Source organism: Zootoca vivipara, chromosome 17, assembly GCF_963506605.1.
Source record: "Zootoca vivipara chromosome 17, rZooViv1.1, whole genome shotgun sequence".
Taxonomy (NCBI): domain Eukaryota; kingdom Metazoa; phylum Chordata; class Lepidosauria; order Squamata; family Lacertidae; genus Zootoca; species Zootoca vivipara.
Window position 1 is genome coordinate 38,813,701 of NC_083292.1, and position 24,081 is coordinate 38,837,781.

The 24,081-nt window shown below is 45.9% G+C and overlaps 1 protein-coding gene and 1 pseudogene across 3 annotated transcripts in view; both read left to right on the forward strand.

Moving 5' to 3' along the window:
* The first annotated feature begins 1,431 nt into the window (after positions 1 to 1,431).
* Positions 1,432 to 24,081, forward strand: part of CDC42SE1 (CDC42 small effector 1) — a 37,878-nt gene continuing 15,228 nt past the window's right edge. For 2 of the 3 annotated variants that reach the window (XM_035099008.2, XM_035099010.2), the window contains exon 1: positions 1,432 to 1,622. The gene's annotated coding sequence lies outside the window, so the exon portion shown is untranslated. Of the gene's footprint in view, positions 1,623 to 8,228; positions 8,286 to 24,081 lie in introns of all 3 variants that reach the window. The other variant, XM_035099009.2, reaches the window with a different exon arrangement.
* Positions 11,861 to 11,975, forward strand: LOC118076623 (U6 spliceosomal RNA; annotated as a pseudogene).

Sequence of the window (24,081 nt, forward strand, 5' to 3'; positions counted from 1 at the left end):
GGGGTAACCCGGCCAGATGGACGGGGTATAAATAATAAATTATTATTATTATTATTATTATTATTATTATTAAACCCCTGAGAGCCCCTGAGAAAACCGGCAGCCTGGACTTGTCTCTAAACAGCGAAGCAGAAGAGCCTCCAAGTTTAGAGGCAGTCTACCAGCCATGGAGGGACATGGGTGGCGCTGTGGTCTAAACCACAGAGCCTAGGGCTTGCTAATTAGAAGGTCGGCAGTTCAAATCCCTGCGACGGGGTGAGCTCCCATTGCTCTGTCCCAGCTCCTGCCAAACTAGCAGTTCGACAGTGCAAGTAGATAAATAGGTACCGCTCCGGTGGGAAGGTAAATGGCGTTTCCGTGCGCTGCTCTGGTTCGCCAGAAGCGGCTTAGTCATACCGTACTGGCCACATGACCCGGAAGCCAGTAAAGCGAGATGAGCTCTGCAACCCCAGAGTCTGTCACGACTGGACCTAATGCTACCAGTTGCTACCCTGCTGCTGGTAGACTGCCTCTAAACTTGGGAGGCTCTTCAGCACATGGAACAGATGCCCAACCCCTGAGGCAGGGCGTCAGGAGCATCAAGGGAGAAAAGGATCCGACCCAGGGCCAGATTTAGGTTTGATGAGGCCCTAAGCTACTGAAGGTAACAGGGCCCTTTATATGGCCAGCTGTCCTTTGTCAACAACAAATGGTCGCTGTTTTTGTGTTGAATATATGCTATATGGTAATTGATGAACCTAATAGGTATCAAAAACCATTTGATTAATACAGTAGTGAAATCATCATTAAGCTCTAACGTAAAATGATTTTTTATTCATAACAAACTTAATAATGCAAACACATTGGCATTTGGCAATAACAAAAGTTCCTGAAGAAGTGTGCATGCACACGAAAGCTCATACCAAAATAAAAACTTAGTTGGTCTTTAAGGTGCTACTGAAGGAAATTTTTTATTTTGTTTCGACTCAGACCAACACGGCTACCTACCTGTAACTAAAAGCTCCTTTAGAAACACAATTTACAAAGGCTCACAAACTTGGTATAACATGAAATAATAATTGTAGGTTTTATTTTATTTGTTTTTTATCTTATATTTTGGAAATGTACATCCAGTTTTTTTTCCTTTAAATTTTTTTGGGGCCCCCAAGAGAGTGGGGCCCAAAGCTATAGCTTGTTTAGCTTATATGGAAATCCGGCACTGATCAGGCCCCTTGCTCACTGAGGATCTTGGCATCTGTGTGATGCTGCCAGCCTGCGCTTTCTGCCAGCGGCGATGGAGAGAGACCTTGGACCCCAAAGGCCGCCTTTCCTGGGTCCCTTTTTTCTGCAATGCCCCGGCCGCCCCCAAGTCAGCGCTCTTGCACCGCCTCTCCAAGGCGCACTGAAGCACCCGGGTGTGTGTTGCGTGTGTGCGCGCGCGCGCGTCTCTCTCTGTGTGGAAAGAAGTCCTTCTGAGCATTTCCTCCTTCTCACTCGCAGCGGGGTGGAGGAGAGCCACACCTCGTGCGCGGGGCTGGATTTCCCAAGGAAAGTTTCCATGCCAGTCTGAGCCAGGGAAGTGGCTGGAGGCGAGAGAGGAAGGGGGTCGGAGGAGAAGGAGCCGCGCTTCTCAAGAAGACCAGGTAAGGCTGCCTTAAGAAGGAACCCCTCTTTGCCTTTGGAAACTTTCTTCTCAGTTTTGCGCGCTGGCAACTAGCGGGGCAGATAACTGCACTTCGGGTTCTGCACTTTTGTAAAACGCCTCTGATCTCCGAGGACTCTTACGTCAAAGGCTCCCAAATATGTCTGTGTATTCATGTCCCTATTTTCTTTTCTCCCCCCCTCCCCCCCCAAAAAACAAGCCGAGGAACTGGGTCTGCAACCCACGCACTGAATCGGATCCGTGCTTTTGTCACAAATAATCCGCCTTTTGTAAGAGGATCGCTTTTTGCGAAACTGCAGGAAACTACCGGTCCGGTAGCAAACTTAGGCCGGTCCTACTCGAGAGGAGACCCGATGAAATCGAGGGGCCAGGGTCTAGCCGTTCGTTTCAAGGGGTCTACTCTGAGTAGGGCAAACTTCGGCGTTGTTGTATGAAATGCCTTTCCATTTTCTTTTGAATTCGCTTTCGCTTCAGACCTTGAGAGATGGCGTGTCCTTCCAAGCCTCTCCCATTTCTTTTTCTTTTTCTTTTTCAACCAAAGGAAACTCTTGAGTCCCATTGATTCAGGGGGAGGGGGAAGGGTGTTAAAAATCTCTCAGCGGCCTTTCCCGAGAGGACTTTTTTTTAAAAAAGAACGCTGGTTGGCTAAATCCTTTAGCAAAGTTCTCATGTTCTCTCTCTCTCTCTCTCTTTTAACCCCATGACAAATTTTGAAAAAGTTTTTTTAAAAAGCTGAACCACCAACAGAAAGGAAAAAAGGGGAAAGACAGGAAGTCTCTGTCTGCCTCTAATTCTACCCCCGCCCCTTATTTCAAACATATTTCTGGATTTTCCACTGTCTGTTGTTGGCCGGTCATAATAAAAAAAAATATCCATAAAGCAACATTAGATCCTTGACCTCCCTCCACACACACACACACACCTTTTCCTAGGGGGGAAATTACCGTACTCAGTCCAAGGATCATTCATGCTCCTAATGAAAGCAAAGGCCTCTGCAAAAATTTGAATGGTTAAACCCTTTCCTAAAGTTGCTGGATTGTGGGGGGCAAGTGGGTGGGGAGGGAAGGTTGAAACCCCAAAGCTCAGCCAAGTGTGGGCTGAAACATCATAATTTCTGCAGAACTTGCCCACTTCACATTAGGCCCATGCCCTTCATGTGGCTTTTGGGAAAGCGCCACAGCTCTGCTGGTAAGCGGTTTTGGACTTCCGGGGAGCTCAGAGACAACCTCAGCACCCCTTTTCCCATCAGTTGTAACCCTGAGCTTTTGGGGGAATGGGTTTTTTGGAGAGGGCCAAGATCTGCTCCCCACTAGCTTTGTACATCAGAATTTTTAGCTCGCTCTTGAAACCCAGGGAGTTTAGCAAGATTTGAGCCCTCTCTCTCTAACAAAGGGAGCCAAAAATATATTTTTTGTACTTTTTTTAAAGAAACAGTAGTCACTTCACAAAGCTTCTTACAGGCTCTTACAAAACCGCTCTACCCAATTCTTCTCCTCCTCCTCCTCCCCCTCTTGCCCCAACCCATTTCCTTTCTCTGGATTTGACTCATTCAAGTCAGAAGAAAGAGGCAGGCTTGTTTTGTGCTGTTGCCTCTGTGCGTGAGAGAAAGACAAGGACTTGTCAGGTCTGATTCCTAGCTCTGAAGTCGGGCCACATTTTATAGCTCTCCTTCTTGTGAGATTATAATTGTTTCTGAAACTCTGGGAGGGGGTATTGAGGTTTTTCCCCAATAGGCAAACACACACACAGTTTTTGCAACATCCAACACATTGTTTCAAATTCACATCCCAAGTGTGGATCAATGTGGAAGTCTTCAACCATCAATATTTCTTTTAAAAAATATGTGTTTATTTATTGCGTTTGTAGAACCCCTTTTATCTTTAAAGTGGCATGCATGGTTCCACCCCCCCTCATTTAATCCCCACAACAACCCTCTGAGGTAGGTTAGACAGGGAGGCAAGGACTGACCCCCAAAAGGTCACACCCGGTGATCTCCATGTAGCCAAGTGGGAGGATTTGAACCCTGCTCTCTCCCAGGTCCTAGCCTGACGCTCTAACCATGACAGCACACTATCAATTTCATCTTTTAGATGGAAACCAATCATCGTCCCATGCACATTTTTGTAGAATCCAAAACCTTTTCCGATTCACGTCCCGTGCAATGTGTGTGGAGTTTTTTTTGGGGGGGGGAATTCTTTGACTATCTTCTTTACACCCATCCCACCACCCCAAGAATATTTTAACAGTGCTATCCATATGCAAGCTTTCTTGGGTGGGTAGGAAACCCCATTGAACTCTATTGCACTTCCCTCCTGAGTAAGCAGGCCTACGTTGCTGTTTTTTAAAGAGAAACAGAGAGACCGTTTGCAGTAGGCAAATAAAAAGACTGTCTTTATGTCTAGATATAACAAACAAACAAAACCGGAAGATGTTGAGAGGAGGAGGAAAGGGAAGAGAAATTGGAGAGACACGAGTTCTTAAAATGCAAAACTTTTATCTTAGCTGCACAGCTCTCCCAGCCATCAGCTGCCAAAAAATCTGTTCAGTGTCCCAAAATGAAAGGGAAGGGGGATCCCTTTCACTCTTCCCTCTGCAGGCACCCCAAATTACTGCATTCTTGAGCTTTTGGGGGGGGGCCTTGCTCCATATCCTCTCCTCTGTGGCCTCCAGATTTTTTAAAAAAGATGTTTAGTACTTTAGTTTCATTTTCCCCACGTGAACGAGAAGAAAATAGCTGCTTTGGTAACAATTTCCACCCCACCTGAGCAAAGGCCTCAGGGATTTCCTGTCTCCTCTATCCGCACCCCTCACCAAAAAAACCCAACACCCCCATTCAGCTCTCCAACCCCCCCCCCAAGCTGCTGCTTCCTAGATCTTTCTCCTCTCCTCTGAATCTCACACCCGTCATGTGAGGTCAACTGGCTTGAAGGATTTCTCAACAGACAAGTCAGGGGCCTGTTAGGGCTTGGAGCGGGAATGACAATGTGCTCTGGAGGCGGGAATATGATGGATCTCTCTGCCAACATTTGAAACTCAGATATATATACATGCAAATCGCCAAATGGCACCCTAAACCTAGGTTACAGTTGCCACAATGTTTTTATTTTGCAATGAACTTTATTTATTTCATTTCCATACCACTTTATATTTTAAAGAAAACAAATCTCAAAGGTGGCTTGCAACACATTCAAACTTCAAATAAAGCAACCCAGAATAAAACAAATTCAAGGAAAATATGTCAGCTCTAAGTGACATTTTGCTTTCCCCATATTTATTTCCCTTCTTGGTTTATATAGCTGCCCCATAGCAGAAGTACTCTAGGAAGGCAGGGTGGTGTAGTGGTCAGAGTGTCAGACTGGGAACTGGGAGGTCCGGGTTTGAATCCCGCCCTCCATCATGAAGCTCACTGGGTGGCCTTGGAGTCAGTCACAGCCTCTCAATCCACCTTACAGGTTCGTTGTAGGGATTACAATGGGGGGGGGGTTGAACCATGTACTCCTTGGAGAAAAAGGCTTAGTTTGGGGACCCCTGAGTTAGCTGTTTCAGTAAATGCACACTGTTAAGTGGCACGTTTGTGAACCTTGCATATTTGTGTGCCAGGAAATGAATAAGACTTTAGAGAACATACAGGAGGAAGAGGCCTGCAGGATCAGGCCGATTGGCCCATCTAGCCCACCATCCTGTTCTTGCAATGGCCAACCAGACCACCCCCCCATGGGAAGCCCACAATCTGGACTCTGGCATAAGAGCCCCCTCCCTTCCTGAGGTTTCTGGCAACTGGGATTCAGAAGCATTAAGCAGGGGTAAGCAAACTATTTCAGCAGGGGGCCAGTCCACTGTCCCTCAGACCTTGTGGGGAACCAGACTATATTTTGGAGAGAGAAAAAGAACAAATTCCTATGCCCCACAAATAACCCAGAGATGCATTTTAAATAAAAGCACACAATCTACTCATGTCAAAACATGCTGATTCCTGGACCGTCTGTAGGCTGGATTTAGACGGTGATTGGGCCGCATCCGGCCACCAGGCCTTAGTGTGCCTACCCATGCATTAATTCCTCCAGCAGTGGAGGCAGGGCAGAGCCGTCCCGGCACTGATAGCCTTCCCCCTCCATGAATTTGTCCGGCTCCCTTTTAAAGCCATCTAGGTTGGTGGCCATTGCTGTCTCATGTGGCAGTGAGTTCCACGGTTGTGGTACATGAAGGAGGTCTTCCTTTTCTCCGTCTTGAACCTTCCAACGGTCTGTGATGATCTCCCAGTATTATATGGAGTTTTTGGCCATTCGGAGCGGTGCGCTTCTGTTAATATTGCAACAAACGCGGAACAGAAAATAAACCAGAACATTTGCAGGTTGGAGAGTTAAGGATTCCCTCGGGAGCCGCTGTTTTTGAACGGGCCTTCCTATACAGCCAGTGATCCCTGGCTGACTTTGAAATTGTGATTCAAATCACCTCGATTTAAAGTCTGCCTGTCTTGCTTTGAAGGTTGGGGTTCAAACACAGGGCCCTCCCTCTGCTAGGTTCAGTGGGAATCCCAGTGTGACACCTGGGTTGGATTTAAGCCAATGATAATATGTGGCTAAGGAATTGACCGGGGCTGTTCAAATCCATCTGTGAAATTCTGTTTCTATGACTCGGCTCTTAACCATCCTCTCTCAGTCCCCACTTTTAAACATCCTACATGTATGTCCCAAGGCTTCCCACTCTGGGAATCCCATCGACATCAAATTTTCCAACCCTCGCCCTTCCCCGCAGCTTCAAAACTCCTCTCCCTCAAGGTCTCAGCTGGCAATCTCTATCCCAACCGCACCGGCAGCATTCCCTTCCCTCGCAGAGTCTGGGCCGCAAACATTCCGTTGCTGCTCCTTGAGTCCCTGAACAGTTGAATGCCTGAACGCTAGGGGCGTAGCTGCCCTCCCCAACCAAGTAAATAAATAAAAATATTTCTTTTCTTTTTTCAAAAAAAATTATTCATTTTATCACGATAAAACAATATTTTAAAAAAAACAACCATAGAAGAAGGGAAAAGGGAAAAAACGGACAGAAAAAAAGAAAAAGAAAAATCACATAAAAAATCCAGAAAAGATACACAAAAATCTTACTTTCATCTACTAAATTTCTAAACATAATTAAATGGGTTTCCTCGAATCCCCCCAACTGATTTTCATATAAACTCATCTTTGGCAGTTTTCATCCATCATAACTATAACCCATTATTTAAACATAATTTTAACCTATAATCCTCATATTTTACCCTATTTTCATCTTTAACAATTTCCATGATCTTAACTTTGACCCTTTTAATCTTAATTAAATAAATCATACCTCTTATTTTTGTCCTTTTCTATACAATATCTTTATGCATTCACATCCTTTAATAACCTCATTTCCTCCATTTCAATTCTAGCAAATTTAACCTTATATTTTATTCCCTACCACCTCATATCACTTCTAAAAATAACCCTCAATTATTATTATTATTTATATTTATATAACACTTCAAATAATCATTAAGTATTTCCAATCTTTCCCCACCAACTCTTCCCTCTGGTCACTAACGCTCCCAGTCCGCTTGGCAAGTTCCATAAATCAGTCCAGTTTCAGTCCGGATTAACCTACGTATACCTCTAACAGCTATAGGTTAGAGGTAATAAATAAAAATACTTAATTAACTGACCAATTGTGTCGCAGATACGGTAACTCAGTTCTGCACCCCCAAAAATAAATCCTGGCTATGTCCATGCTGAAAAGTCCCTTCACCTTGCAGAGTGTTTTGTGCTGTGCTTCAGGGCCTGCACCGTTTCTTACAGCCGCCCCATAGGCGTAGGTCCGTTTAATAGACCCCCAGATCTGAGTTAGGAGGAGTGGAGGAGACAGCGTGAGGTGCCCAAGGGCAGCTGAGCGACTGGATGGCAGAGGCGAGATCGAAATCGGCGAAAATAGGGGGCACCCGGCTTGTCAGCAGGACATGCAGAAAGGAACTAGGGATCTAGCGTGAGCCGATGGTGCGATGCAGCAGCAAAAATAGCTAATGCAATTCTAGACAATATAAACGGAAATATAGTGTCCAGATCAAGGGAGGGACTAATACCACACTTGGCCAGACAATTCAATGATTTTGTGACTATCTGCTTCATCGCTTAGACCACGACCCGAACCCCGCTTACTTGCAAGTAAGCCCCATTGAATTTGCCAGGACTTTGAATTGGGACTGGGGTAGCTCAATCTGCAAAGCATGAGACTCTTTTTTTTATATATATATAAAATAAAGTTTATTAATAGTTTATACATATACAACAATTAAAAGAACACAAACTAACAAGACCAAAAATAAGACACTAACAACAGAATACCAAATACAAACAAAATCCCCTTCCCCTCCCCCCACCCCTGTTTCTACCCCTACCCCTGTTCCTTCACAACCTAAATTAGACTTATCCATATTATACTTCTTTCCAATCACACACACAATTTTATACAGTAAGTACTTACTTCTTTTTTTTAATAACTTTCACTTAAACAAATAATAATGATATTACAATACTAATGGTATCTATATAGTTAGTTTACTTTTCCTTGTTCCTAGAGCCCTGTTTCATCAGAGAGAAGAGACGGTTTGTCTACATATATGCTAAAGTAAACGGTAAGTGATTCCCATTTCCTTACATTATCCTCCAAATTTGTGTCTTTTAGTATTTCGTGTTTTCTTGCTACATTATAGTATGATATTAGTTTTTGTAGCCAGTCCTCCTTTTTTGGGATTTCTTGAGATTTCCATGCTTTTGCCACTAAAAGTCTTGCTGAAACCATCGCGTAACTCACTACACATCTGTCTATAGGTTTTATGTCCTCTCCTAACATCCCTAGTAAAAAGATTTCTGGTTGTTTTTTAAAAGAATATTTCAAAATTTTCTTTAGCTCTTTATAAATTACCTCCCAGAATTCCTTAATAAGGTCACAACTCCACCATGCATGAACATATGTCCCTATTTCTTTACGGCATCTCCAACAGGTGTTATTTACACTTGGGTACATTTTGGCTAGTTTGGCCGGTGTTAAATGCCATTGATTTTGCATTTTATATAAGTTTTCTATCAGATCATAATTAGGAGTAAATCTCGAGTCTCTTTTCCATAATTGTTCCCATTTTTGTATACTAATTGTCTTCCCCAGATCCTGGCTCCATTTAATCATGTAATTTTTTGTTAGTTCCTCCTCTGTTTCCCATTTTAATAATATCTGGTATAATTTTGATATATAATTACCTTTATTATCAATTAAAATTTCTTCCAAACTTGACTTACTTTTTTCAAATCCCACTTTCTTATCCACTTGTAGCCTCTGATTAATTTGAAAATAATCCAGCCACGTATTTAAATAATGCTTTATTTCTAAATATTCTTTTAATTTCAATACTCCTTCTTTTTCCTCCAGGAGCATATGATATGTAGGCCAGGTACCATCCATGTTACGTTTCCTTACTGCCAGTAACTCAGCTGGGGAAAGCCACCAGGGCGTTTTTGGTTCGAAAAATCTCCTATATTTTATCCAAACTTTCAATAAGGACTTTCTGATAATATGGAACATAAAAATGTTCCTCTTATCTACTCTATCTTTCATCATATAATGGTGCCAGCCGTATCCTAGCCCATCCCCTTCTAGATCTAATACATCAAAATTCTTTAATTCTACCCATTCTTTAATCCAGACTAATGCCGCTGAGTCGTGATAAATTTCCAGGTCCGGGAGGCCATATCCCCCTCTATCCTTATGATCTATTAAAATCTTATATTTTATCCGGGGTTTTTTCCCGTTCCATATGAATTCCGCGATGTCTCTTTTCCAATCCCTAAAATACTTCTCCATTCCCAGCACAGGGAGGTTTTGGAAAAGGAAATTCATCTTAGGCACCACACACATCTTAATAGCTGAAATTCTGCCCATAAATGATAATTTTAATTTCCTCCACACATCAAATCTCTTTCTAATTTGTTTCCAAGTTTCCTTGTAATTATCCTGCGTCAAATCAATTGCTTTTGTTGACATCTCAATTCCTAAATATCTCATTTTTTTGCTAATTTTAAGTTTTGTAATCTCTTGTAACAATTTTTCTTCTTTTTCCTCAAGATTTTTAACTAACATTTTTGTCTTGTTATAGTTTATTTTCAAGCCCGCCAATTCCCCGTACTCTTCTATCAATTGGATGGCGCTAGGGATGCTAATAATTGGGTCTTCTGAAGTTATTATAATATCGTCGGCAAAGGCCTTTACTTTGTATCTTTTATTACCTACCACAATTCCTTTTATTTCCTCCTTTTTCCTAATTGTGTTCAATAATATTTCCAATGTAATGATAAATAAGATGGGGGACAGGGGGCATCCTTGTCTTGTCCCCCTCTTAATATTGATTTTATTAGTAAATTTTCCATTTATCATTAATCTAGCATTTTGAGATTTATAAATGGCCTTTATTGCCTTTTCTAATCTTTCCCCCAATTTCAGATCTTCTATCATTTTTATCATAAAATCCCAGGCTACCCTGTCAAAGGCCTTTTCCGCATCCACGGACAAGATTGCAGCTTGTTTGTCTCTTCTATTTTCTAGATATTCGATAATATTAATAACATTTCTTATATTATCTTTGGCAAATCTGCCTTTCACAAAACCAACCTGATCTTTTTGGATTATATCTTCTAGTATAGAAGATAATCTGTTCGCTAACAATTTTGCAAATATCTTGTAATCACTATTCAGAAGTGAGATTGGTCTGAAATCATTTGGTGTTGGGGCTTCTACCTTTGATTTTGGGATTAATATGATTTGCGCTTCTTCCCATGATTGCGGAATAATGCCTTTTTCCAGTATTGTATTAAATAAGTCTTTCAAGGGAACTAACATTATATCTTCCAGAGTCTTATACACTTCCGTTGGAAGGCCATCTGGGCCAGGGGCCTTGCCATTTTTCATCATTTTCAGGGATTCCTTTATTTCCTCTACTGTTATTTCTTTATTTAACGCTATTAACTTACCCGGTGGTATTGGTGGCATTTTATGTTTTTTAATAAACTCTTCTATTCTCTGCAAATTTGTATCTTCTTTCTGATAGACTAATTCGTAATGTTTTTGAAAGGCTTTCAGAATCTCGCTTGATTTTTCGAGGATTCTATCTTTAAATTCAATCTTGTTAATAATTTTCTCTTTTTGTCTCTTCTTTAATTGCCATGTTAATAATTTGCTTGGTTTATTTGCCCAATTAAATTTTTTATACTTCCAAAATTGTAAATTTTGTTCTACTTCGTAGTCAAATCATTTTCTCATATTCCAATTTTAAGATTTTTAATTCATATTTTGTGGTTTCATTTCCCTTTTTAATTAATTTTTTTTCTTTCTTTCTAATTTCTTGCAACAAATTATCCTTTTTCTCCTCTCTGATTCTCCTCAACCTTGCGTTTTGTTGAATGAAAGCCCCACGTAATACCGCTTTCCCTGCGTCCCAAACTGTGGTGGGTTCCACTTCTCCCCCATTATTTATATCTATATAATCTTTATACTGTTTTGACACTTCTTGTATTGCTTTTAAATTCTTTAACAAAAACACATTTAGCCTCCATCTTCTATCCCTTACCTCTGGATCTACCGTTAATATTACCGGGTTGTGGTCCGATAACGTACGTGGGCTTATTTCCACTTTCGCTGTTCTCAACGCGATTTCCCTAGGAATCCAAATGGCGTCTATTCTAGACGCCACTTGGTGCCTATGCGAGAAATATGTAAAATCTTTTTGGGCGGGATGTCTATGTCTCCATGCATCCACCAGATTTAGGTTTTCCGTCAATTCGTCAAAATTTTTTGGTAATTTATGTTGTTTTTTTCTCTGAAAAGGGCCTGATTTATCTAAAATTGGATTATTGATACCATTCAAATCTCCTAATAGTATAATTTTATCTCCATAATAATTCATCAATTGGTTTTCTAATTCTTTAAAAAAAGCCACTTTACTATCATTCGGGGCATATACTCCCACCCAGATCCAATTTTCTCCTTCAATCCGTGTTTTTACAATGACAATCCTACCTTTGTTGTCTTTCCATAACAATTCTGGGCTCCATTTATTTTTTATATATATCACAACTCCTCTTTTCTTTTTCGTATCTGATGTTACGAAGTCTAAGCCCAATTTTTCATTTTTCAGGACCCTTTCATGTTTTTTATTTACGTGTGTCTCCTTTGGTTCGGCAGCACATATACTAAAAAATTGGAACGATACAGAGAAGATTAGCATGGCCCCTGCGCAAGGATGACATGCAAAGCATGAGACTCTCAATCTCAGGGTTGTGGGTTCGAGCCCCACTTTAGGCAAATATATATATATATATATATATATATATATATATATATATATATATATATAATTTCTATGCTGCCCTATACCCGAAGGAAACCCTGCATTTCAAGGGGTTGGACAAGATGACCCTTACGGTCCCTTACAATTCTCTTGAGTCGTATGTCTATGGAAGTAGAGCAGAGCCGCAGATCGGTAGCCCTTTCCTCTGTGAATTTGCCCGGTGGTCTTTGAAAGTTGCTTCCTGTGGCAGGGAGTTCCATAGTTCGACAACGCCGCCTTTCCTCGAAGGAGCTCTCGATGGCGTAGGCAGATTTTGGCGGTGGTGTGTGCATGGCTTGTACTCACGGCGACCCTGTGAGGTTGGTCAGGCCATGACTGACCCCGTAGCTTCATGGCTGAGAGAGGATTTGAACCCAGGACCTGGTCCCAACACACCAGCCGCTACATCAGGGATAGGGATAGGGTAGGCAGCCCTTTCAATGACACCCTGGCTTAGTATTGCAGACAGTGACTAGGCCTCCCTTTGCTGCTAGAAGGAAGCACCCCCCTTCTCTCTGCCTCATTCAAGGCCCTTTTCCTTCCTAGCCTGTACCTCCGCCCCCCCTCCCCCGCGATGAAGGCTCCCTTTGTTTGGAGCATGCAAGGCAAGCAAGGCGGATGTCTTGGCTGCGATGCTTCTGCAGACGCCCACCTCTGACTCACTCCCCCCCTCCACTTGGGAAGGGTTAATTGCATCAGGACTTTTCTCCGGAGATGTCTGCATTGCAGATTCTCGTGCAAACCGAAAATCAAAATGCATGCATGGTTGGCCTGCGTATACATCCTCCTATGTTAGGCAAGTTAGGCTGGGCAGCTGGGGGACATACCGTCAAAGCTGGCTGCTGGGGGATTCGGGGCAAAGTGAAAGGAAGCCCTTATTCAGGCAGCACAAGAGTTAAACTGCGGAACTCCCTGCAGTGATTGGCACCAACCTGGGAAGCTTTAAAAGAGGACTGGGCAAATTTGTGGAGGGGAGGAGGCTATCAATAGCTACTAGCCACAATGGTTAGTAGTTTATCCCGTAATTTATACCCTTAATCTACAGTTTCCAGAATTTTCGGCGAACTGCCAGATGCTATAAATGTGCTTTCAAGGCATGGCATGGATGTGACTTAATAGCCACTGGCAGATCACCTTCCCCTGTGAATTGGCCCACGCTTATTCTTTAGCCGTGGCTCCTGCATTGCAGGGGGTTGGACTAGATGACCCCAAGGGGTACCTTCCAACTCCACAATTCATTTTGACAGCTAGCGTCCAGGGGGTAGTGGTCTCGAGAGCAACTCTCCCCACCTGGCGATCCCTTAGCCCCTGGGATGCAGAAGAAGTACCACGTCCTTCGGCCACGGAAGCAGAGCATAGCAACCATGGCCAGTACCCATCAATTGCCTTGCCCTCCTCTGTGGCTTCATCTCAGCCTCTTTCCAATCCGTCCGCAGGAGGCCAAGGGAGAAAGGACGTGGGCGGGGTGGGGTGGGCGGCAATGCGTGTGACCTGCAGCGAGGCACCTTGTGACCAGACCGCAGATGCCATGTGTGACCAACAGAACCCAAAATAACCTCTTTGCAGAAGTGGCTGGGGTCTGGGCGGAAAACCCAGCTTTCGGTCAGTGCTGTCACTGAAATCTTAAAACGTCGGTCACTATGTATCTCACTATGTATATCTGTTTTTCCCCTTAAGGTCTGTCTGTCTGTCTGTCTGTCTATATCTATCTATCTATCTATCTATCTATCTATCTATCTATCTATCTATCACCTCGATATTGATAAAAAGGAAATGGCTGCAATTTGGAATTTCACCGGAGTTCGGGGAGAAGAGTGATGGGATCTCCAGGCATCTGTTTAATTGTGTGTTTGTATTTGTGCTCCTGGTGATATATCGGGGAGATTTTATCTGATCTTGCTCTCAATCCTCTTTGCACTTGCAAAAGTTTCCAGGTGGATACAGCGCTTCGTTTCCACTTGGTGTTTATCTCATTGCTGGCTGCTTAAAATCTGGTTGTTTTTCACCCCTCAAACGTTCCGATTTATCTTGCGCCTAAATTTTGTCGTGCCACGCACACAGACACACAGTTACACGTGCATAAGAACATCAGAAGAGCCCTACAGCTGGATCAGGCCAAAGTGGGGGGGGGCATCTAGTCCAGCGTCCTGTTCTCACCGTGGCCACATACCCCTAAAAACCTGGAGGACTAGATAGACTGCCTCTGGAGCTGGAGGTTCCGTATGAACCTCAGAAGAGCCTTGCTTCTGGATCAGACCATTGGACCATCTAGTCCAATATCCCCTCCTCCCAGGGTCCACCCAGGTGCTTGTGGGGAATCCTTTTTCAGGATCTGATCACAAAAGCACTCTCCCCGCCTGCGATTTCCAGTCTTCTCCCCCTCCACGAATTTGCCCATTCCTTTTTTAAAGCTGTCCAAGTTGGTGGCCATCACTACCTCCTGCAGCAGGGAGTTCCACAGTTCCATTCTGCAGGAGAAGACGTTTTCTCTCCCTCCTGAATCTTCCCACATTTGGCTTCATTCAGTATCATTTGAAAGGAGGGCCATTGCAGGCAGGAGTCTGTTGGTGTCCTGCAAAAGGAGTCAATCTGGAGATCTGCAGAGAACACACACACACACACACACACACACACACACACACACACACACACACAGCATCGCTGACCATTACAGAAGAGGGCAGAGCAGAGGAGTTTCGGGGACAAGCAGAAGGGATCCCACGATACCCGGTCAAAGAAACCCGAGCTCCAGACAGCTCTGGACTCAAGCCGACTGACCCTCTACTACTCGATGACCGGCTGTGGGCAGCTTTGGACTGGGGACACGGCAGAACCGCCCCCCGCCAGACCTTTTCAAACCCTTTCTAATCAAGGAGCCGCTGTTTACCCATCAACCCCATCCTGGCAAGCGATGGGTGCAAACTCCAAAAAGCCCAGTGAGATGTTGCTTTGCTACCCAAACTCTGAAGGATATCCTCTCAGTGCAGAATTAAAGGAACACAGGAGAGGACACCCTCTGGATCAGACCCAAAGGTCAGCTTCTTCTTCCCCACGGCACCCTGCCAGGTGCACCCAGCGAAGCCGACGGGCAGGGCTCAGATCCTGCTTGCAGGTTTCCCGGAAGAGGGACCTGGTTGGCCACTGTGAGGACAGGATGCTGGGATAGACAAGGGTCCCTTGGGCTGCCCAATCCGGCCACAGGGCTCTTCTTATATGCTTGTGGAACCTCCAGGTGCAGAGGCAGTCTATCTGGATCCCTAGGCTCTTTGTTTGACCACTGGGAGAACAGGATGCCGGGCTGGACAGGCCTCCGCTTTGGCCTGATCCAGCAGCAGGGCTATTCATAGGCTCTCATGTTCTCTCTGGTCAGCGACCCGCTTAGCTGGGTGACCCGGAGCCAAGCAGAGGCCAATCTGTAGGAACGGCCAGGCAGCCCTCCTGAACACTTTCCCTGCACAAACTTACTGCAGATAAGGAGCCCGCGTTGCAAGACACCTCTGTTCCTTCCTGCCCTCTCTTGAGCAACGGCTGATTTATTTTCTTTCTTTCTCTCTCTCTCTCTTTTTTTAGCAATTTAGCCACGGCTGCTGTGTAGCAACAGGCTCAAAACAGAAAGCAAGGAAGGGAGGGTGGGGTGTCCTGAGGCTCGCTTGCCTTTTGAGGAGGTAGGGTGTCACCGTGCCAGGGAAAAGAAGCAAGGAGATCAGCTGCTTGGCATGCAGAAAGTGCCAGAGTCAATTCCCCAAAGCATCTCTAGGTAGGGCCAGGAGAGACTCCCAGACAGCCTCTGCCAGCTCGTGTGCACAATACTGGGCTACATTAACAGGCAGTTTCCTGTTTAAGTAAGCTCTTTAATCAGAACCATGAGGGCTAGGAACTTATTTTGGTTTTAGGGGAAAGGACTGTAACTAACTGGTGGAACACATGCCTTGTGTGCCGAAGGTCTCAGGTTCGATCCCCAGGTAGGGGTGGGTGGACAAAGGGGCCTGACACCTGTGTTGATCTCCAGTCGCCACTCGGGTTTTTACAAATGGTAAAATAGTCATGAGGACTAGAAGCATATCTCTTGGAGGTAGGGAAACGAAAAGAAGCCCCTCACTTCTAACAGGAATCAACACACACGTGAGTGTCGGCTGGCCTGCAGTTTTTAGATAGGCTCCACTTTACTATAAAGGGCGAAAGACTCCACTAACCAATTCATTTTCAAATTGGGGGCAAAATCTGGGCTGCTGGTCTTCCTAGCCACTCTCCAGGGTTTGGGCCAATGGACATTCCCAACTCCGCTTGGGATTTCCAGGGATAGGACCTGGGACTTTCCTCCATGCTCTGCCACGGAGCTATGTCCCTTTCTTAAAACATGATAGCAAGGTGCCAGTCCTCATGGGCTGGTTTAAACAGGAAGATGTTCACCCTAAGTTAAAAATCAGCCCACCGAGCTCGGGATCAATAGGCAGTGGATTCCCTGGGGTTTCCAAAGATGGGGGCATTCCCAGCCCTACCTGGAAATGCCAGGGAACGCCCATGGGGTCTCCTGTTGAGGCGACGGAGCTTCCTTTAAAACCAACAGGAAGATTCTAGTCCTCATGGTTGTGAGACAAGGGCTGATCTACGCAGGAACTGAGGAGGTGCTTTCTACGGAGCCAGAAGCCGCCTCTGTATTGTCTGCACACTGGCTGGCAGCAGCGCCTCTCCTGGGATTCGGACAGGGCTCTCCCTCCCAGCCCTACCTGGAGAAGCCAATGGCGGATCGAACCTTCTGCACGCCAAGCAGCTTCTCCAGCCACTGAGCCACAGCCCTTTCCCCCTACAGCTGTGCAGACTCAGCCCTCGTTGGACAGCACCTGCTGTTACTCCACTGCTGAGTTCCCAGGCTCCTCTCCGGCCCACAGGGCCAAGGGCCTCTGCCCCATAAGTCCAAACCCCACCACCACCACCACCAAGCTGCTGGGTGCCCAGCCCCGCTTTCATCGCAGGCTTGAAATTGAGAGGGCGCCCGGCTCGCCCTGGACGTGAGCCTCCCCGCCGACTCTCTGCACATCCTGTTTTTGTCCGACACTCGATCCCTTCCGAGAGCGAAGCCACCAGAGATTTGTTTTTTAAAAAGAAAAAAGAAAGAGGAGGTGGGCAGCCGAGGTTAAGGAAGTGAAATATCAGCCGTTGGCCCCCTCGGGCGGCATTTGTGCCAAATTTATTTTCGTCTCCTGCCTTTTTCTCCAAGGGGCTCGAGGTGGTACTCAGCCCCACCCCAATTTAAGGCCTGGGATCTGCTGGTGGAAGCGGGACAATACTATTTTAACAAAAAACATATAACCCCCTCGACAACTCTGTGAGGTAGGTCAGGCTGAGAAGCAGCGGCTAGCCCCCTAGGTCACCCCCCGGTGTGCTTCATGGCTGAGCGGGGATTTGAACCCAGATCCTGGTCCAACACTCTTAACCACTAGGTCGCACTAGTTCTTAGAGTGGGGTTTCAAAACTGTGTGTTTACACGGAAGCCTGGCTAGATGGCCCTACAGTAGGACCAATGGGGCAGTGCCCCCCCCAAGCTTTGGTATGCCCTCTGCCAGCCCTCACTTGCTTGCCTTCCTACTGACAACCAGTTTTGGGGGTGTCCCCGCTTGCCAGTTTCCTCCTCCTCTGTCTCAGCGTTGCCCCTTCTGGAAGTCAGCAGGGAGGAAGGGGTCAGGGGCAAAAGTAGAATGGGATGGCTCTGCCTGCTATTGCCTCTGGCGCCCCCTACTGTCAGGCTCCCTGCCTCCTACCCCATCAGGCCCAATGGGTGCCAGTCACAATGCAAGGAAGAGATTTGGGCAATCTCCCCAAATTACTTTCCTTTTGCAGTCCTCTTCGGTGCCTTCCCTCCTGGGTGCTTCTGCCAGTCCAGGATGCGTTTTTGAATTCTTGAAGTTGCTTCTTGCTTCGCTAGGTGTTTGTGCGTGAGTGAGAGAGAAGGGATGGGGTATCAAAATCTCTGGCTTCTGCCTGGCCAGAATGCGGCCCCCGGAATCTCGCCCCCTGGAGAATGTGCGGCCCCCTTGTCCTGGGCTAACCTCTCAAGCCGAGTCTCCTCTTTCAAATGCTGCGTCATTTTAATAGGGGATTATTATTATTATTATATTATTGCCGCATGTTGTAATGACTGGTGTTTATTTTGGGGATTGCTTTTTATCGTAGGATTTAATTAGGGATGTTTATATTTTGAGCTTTACGTAATTGGCTTTTAGTCTCCGTTAACGGTAGCCTAGTTCAGAGGCCCGTTTTGGCTTCAAGCAGCATATATGTTAAGGAATAATATTAAACACATGCTATATACATATTGATATACTTCTATACGTATATAATCTATAGTTATCTCCGTGTATATGTGTGTATGTATCTATATATCTACATACAAACACACAGATAATTGCTATGTCGACCCAAATCCTCCTCAGAATATACACCCACTGAAATTTATTTTTTCTTTCTAAATTTTATTTATTCAATTTATATACAGCCTTTTATCAGGGCGGTGTGCAACATTAAAAACACATTACAGAACATCAGTGATAAAACATAATAGAGAACTTACTGACAGCCGAATAATGGAATTGGCGCCATGACTAAGGCCTCATCTTCAGTATACATTTAAAGCAGTATCATCCCACTTTAAACAGTTATCTTCCTCTGCAAAGCATCCTGGGAACTGTAGTTTGCACTGTGTGCTGAGAATCCTTAGGAGGACCCCCATTCCCCTCACAGAGCTACAATTCCCAGAGCGGTTTAACGCTTCCCATGGAATTCTGGGAATTGTAGCTCTGTGAGGGGGCTGGGCCCAACGATTCTCAGCACCCTAAACAGACTATAATTCCCAGGATTCCCTGGGGGGGGGAGAAGCCGCAGTTCTTTAAAGCGGTACAATGGCATTTTAAACGTATGGCACAGATGGGTCCTAAATGAAGACCATTTGTTTTGATGGATCTGCTCTGAGTAGGACTTAGTAAAATCTTATTCTGAGGGAAACTGGATCCGGTGGGCAAGCCAGATTCTAATGCCAACACCCACCCTGTGGGCCGGCTGGGGCAGGTGGGCGGGACCACAGCCCTGCCAATCAGTCGCCTGGCAGCCTGACCCCAGAGTGACATCACCAGCCCTGCACACCTGATGCAGGTGGCAGGTGTGGCTACGCAAACTGCTCTTTCAGCGCATAATTCCTGCCTCCCAAAACAGCCCGCCTGGCTTCCCACTTCTCAGGTCCCTTCTTACGGTATTTATTTTCTGCTGCCCCACCCCAGTCCAGGTGGAGAGATGAGTCAGAGGTGAGCAGGCTGAGGCAGGAAGGTGAGCCAGTTTGGGCCAGGCCAGGAGGGCTGGCATTTTGCCTCGGGGAGGCAGGTCGTGCCAGGGCAGGTCGGATCCGTTCTTCCCCGCCTTCTTGTAACATGGCAGTTATTTCTCCTCCCTGAAACGAGGACAGATGTGGCTTTTTGGAGAGGCGAGTTGGTGAGAATAAATGCCTGCACAAGGACTTTTTTATTTCCTTTGTGTATTATCCAGTAGTGGCGTGGGTGTCTCTGAGCATGTGCAAAAGGCACGATTTTGTTTCCCGCTGAGCCCAACCCTGCAATTCTATGATTCAATCCACCTACCTACCGTGTTTCCCTTATTTTAAGACGTAGTCATAAAATGCTATGGTCCATGGGGTCACGAAGAGTCGGACACGACTAAACGACTAAACAACAAGTCATAAAATAAGCTGTAGCAGGATTTTTAAGGATTTGAGAAATATAAGACGTACCCCGGAAATAAGACATACCTCCGCGTTGCGCGGAGCGAGACCGCCGAGCGCCCCAGCCAGCCAGCGGGACCCAGCACGCGGCCGTGGCAGGAGGAGGACATGGCCTTCAGGGTCGGTGCCCAGCAGCGCCGCACCGGATTGAGGAGGCGGCCTGCCGGGTCGGCGCCGATCAGTGCCGCGTGGAGCACCGGATCAAGGAAACGGCCTGCAGGGTCGGCATCCACCAGCGCCGCATGAAGCACCGCCTCCTCAATCCAGCACGGCGCAGCTGGGAGCTGACTCTGCAGACCAGCTCCTCAATCCGGCGCTCTGTGCGGCGCTGCTGGGCACTGACCCGGCAGGCCACCTCCGGGATCCAGCAGCAGCAACATGGCAGGAGGAGGAGGAGGCTTGCTGCGTGCCCTGTGCCAGCGGGACCCAGCAGCAGCATCGCTGTCTGCGGTATGGATGTACTTATAGTAATAATAATAAAAAGACACCCCCCAAAAAAATAAGCCATAGGCTTATTTTCTTGAGTAAAATAAATATAAGACAGTGTCTTAAAATATGGGAAACATGGTACTGACCTCCTTGCCTCTCTTTCTCCAGACATAGCTATAGCCTCTCCCATCATCTGGGACTGTTCAGATTTGTTGATATACTGCTTGCTTGCTAAAAACAAAAAACAATCTCAAAGCGGTTTCCCGGAAAAATAAATGATTAATAAAACAATGGAGTTAGTGGTTAAAAACATTTGAACAATAATTAAAACCAACGAGCCAGAAACAGCTTAAAACACACGTCAGCGTTCTACACACCTGGGTAGGTTTGCCAGAACGAAAATGTTTTTAGCGGGAGCCAAAGAGCTCAGTGAAGTTGGCTGGCTGAAGTCAGTGAGATGGGAGTTTACAAAGATTCAAGACCAGGCATAGGCAAACTTGGCCCTCCAGATGTTTTGAGACTACAATTCCCATCATCCCTGACCATGGCCCTGTTAGCGAGGAATGATGGGAGTTGTAGTCTGGCCGAGTTTGCCTATGCCTGTTCAAGACTGTCTATCTATCTATCTATCTATCTAATCTATCTAATCTCTAGGTTTTATAGATAAATTTGGAAGTGTTCTCATGGCACCTGATGCCCAAATCCACTTTTTCCTTTCCTTTTTCTGAGACGTTTACCGCTATTCTGAAGCAAAACTCAACAGCAGGCAGCACTGATTGGCCAGCGCCTGGGTTGTCACCAACACGATGCTCAGCCCCTGGAGTGGTTTTGCAACCTCAGCTTGCATAGCTGCCAAGTTCTCCCGTTTTTTAAGGGAAATTCCCTTATGCTGAATAGGCTTCCTCGTGAGAAAAGGGAAAACTTGGCAGCTATGTCAGCTTAGGAAACGTGTACAGAGTCAGACCTTTGGCCTATCTAATACAGTACTGTCCACACTGATTGGCAGCAGCTGGGGTCCCCACCCCACCCCACAGCCCCACCTGGAGATGCCAGTGGGGATCAAACCCGGATCTTCCTGCACGCCACTGACCCACGACCCTTCCCCATTCTTTGCTTCCTTTCTCCTCCGTTTCAACATGCCCCCTGTTCTTTTTTTTGGTACCAATTTAAACTGCAATCATTTGATTTGATTTTAGGTTTAACGTGTTGGGTGGCTTAAAGTTTTATTGGTTCGTTGGTATTTTAAGGGTTTGTTTGATGAGAAGCTGGGTATTTTGGGAGGTGCCTCTGGAGTGACCCAGAAAGGTGGACTGCAAATATTTCAAACAGATAAATATAGCCACTGTGGCAAGGGGAGTTTCAGCCTTCCAGCTGTCTCTTCTGGTTAGCCTGAAAGAGCTGCAGCTTGGAGATGCGGGGTTTTAGAATCAGAGAATCACAGAATTGTAGAGTTGGAAAGGGACCCCCAAGGGCCATCTAGCCAACCCCCTGCAATGCAGGAATCAAGGAATCAAATATTTGCAAAACACTGGACAGATTACTGTTCCTAGAGGGAGGGAGTCAGGGGCGTGAGAAGTTGTGATTTGTTTTCTTATATTCTTAATATTTGTTATGTTTTATTTACTTTATTTCATAAAATGTATATTCTTCTATTTTTTCTTAAACTTCAAACCCCGCTGTGGATTTCACATATGGGAAATTATTTTTTCAGTAGGCTAGAAAAAAGCTTCCAGTCCTCCTTGAAAGATTCTGGAATTGTGTCTCTTACACACATTCTCCATGTCTTGGGAAGCTCGTCTCAATAAAAACCTTTTTAGCAGGCACCGAAAAGAGTGCAGCGAAGACACCTGTCTGATATCAAGCGGCATGGAGTTCCGTAGGCACTGCCACATTAAAAGATCGATTTCCTTACAAATATGGAACGGGTGTTATGTGGCTGTTGTTGTTGTTGTTGTTGTTGTTGTTGTTGTTGTTGTCTGTTGTCTGTTGTCGTCTGTGGGTGACCTTGGACCAGCCTGCCTCTCAGCCTAGCCTCTCAGCCTAGACTGTAATAGATCTCCACCCACCCACCCACTGTGGCCAATAAATGGCTGTGGTTAAAACAATACAGGTGAAATATTTGCAGAACTTCACAGACTAAGGTTTTCTGGAAAGGCAGGTCATCACCCTGGAAAAACGGGATATCCGTGCCAATTGTATTTTTCTGCTTATAGACTTGTAATTTCTATTACAGTCGTACCTTGGTTCACGAATGCCTTGCCAGTCGAGCGTTTTGGCTCCCGAACGCCGCAAACCCGGAAGTCAGTGTTCCGGTTTGCAAATGTTCTTTGGAACCCGAATGTCCGTCACGGCTGCAGGAGCTTCCTGCAGCCAGTCGGAAGCCGCGTCTTGGTTTCCGAACATTTTGGAAGTCGAACGGACTTCCGGAATGGATTCCGTTCAACTTCCAAGGTACCACTGTATATCAAAAGTCTGGAATGTGTTACTGGTGTGTCTGGCCCTCCCTCTCATCCTGCTTTCACACGTGTTTTCTGGGATGATTTTGTTCTATGCTTGATAATAATATAAAATGTAAAATATGGAGAATCATGTACACTGTCCTGAGTTCCTTGGAGAAAAAGGTGGGCGAGAAATTATGATGATTATGATATCAACAACAATAACAACAACAACAACAACAACAACATTTATATCACATCTTTTCCCCCACAGTTCTCCACTCTGCCAGTTTTTATCCTTATAACTGTAGCCCTGTGAGGTAGGCCAGGCTGAGAGACTGAATAGTTCCCGGGGCCGCACCCAGCGAGCTTCATGTCTGCGTGGCAGGATTTGAACTCTGGTCTCGCAGGTTCTGACCGCTACACCACAATGTATAAAACCAATTATACCTTTGTTTTTCCGGCTTTGTCACAGTTAGGGGCGTGGTGTCTACCTGATTGTTTGCCCTGCGTTATGTCCTCTGCGTGCAATTAATTTGAATTTATGGACTCTTACGCGGCCGGAAGACGTGAAGTAGCAACCACAGGCTTGGGTAGCCTTAAAAGCAGGGTGAGACAAATTTCTGGAGGAGGAAGAGAGGATACCAGACCCCAGAGATAAAGAGAGGGGAAACAGAGCGTGGGGGCTGTCTCCTCTCTGCCCTGCTTATAAGCTTCCCGGAAGTAACTTGCTGTCCTCTATCAGGAGCAGGAGGCTGGGCACAAGGGACCCATGTTGGTCTGTTAAGGAAAATCCTGCATGCGTAGGTCGGTCTACGGCCAGCTGTTGGCTTCGAGAAGCAGATGGAGCCTCCATGTACAGGAGTAGTCTACCATTGAATAGAACTATTTCCTGGGGACGGGTAATAAGGGAGGGCTTGCTTGCTTTGTGGGGGTGCGTCTGATGGGTTGGAAGTGGGATGCCTGACTTGGCAGGCCTTCAGTCCGACTCAGTGACTCAAGCAAATAGGAAGGGAAAATCTTGTTTTCTTTTCTTCCCCCCCCCCCTCCTGCGCAGGCCCTGGAAGCCTCGTTCCCTGGCCTTGGCACGAGTCCCCGTGCCAAAATAAAACCTCTCCTGGTGCAGATAGACTCTTCCCACGGTCCTCTGTCCTTATGAACATAAGAAAAGCCTGCAGGATCAGGCCAGACAGATGCCTGTGGGGGGAAAACGTGCAGGCAGGATTCGAGCACTAGTGCGTTTGCCCCCCTCCGGTGGTCTCCATACACCACTAGTCAGAAACGTTATTGCCTCCACCAACCTGCTCCAGCTGCAGGGTTCCTATGGTGTTTGAATGAAACCTCCAGGTGTAGAGACAGTCTATCTGGATTCCTGAGTTCTTAGGGACATATTTGTGAGGACAGGAGGCTGGACTGGGCGGGT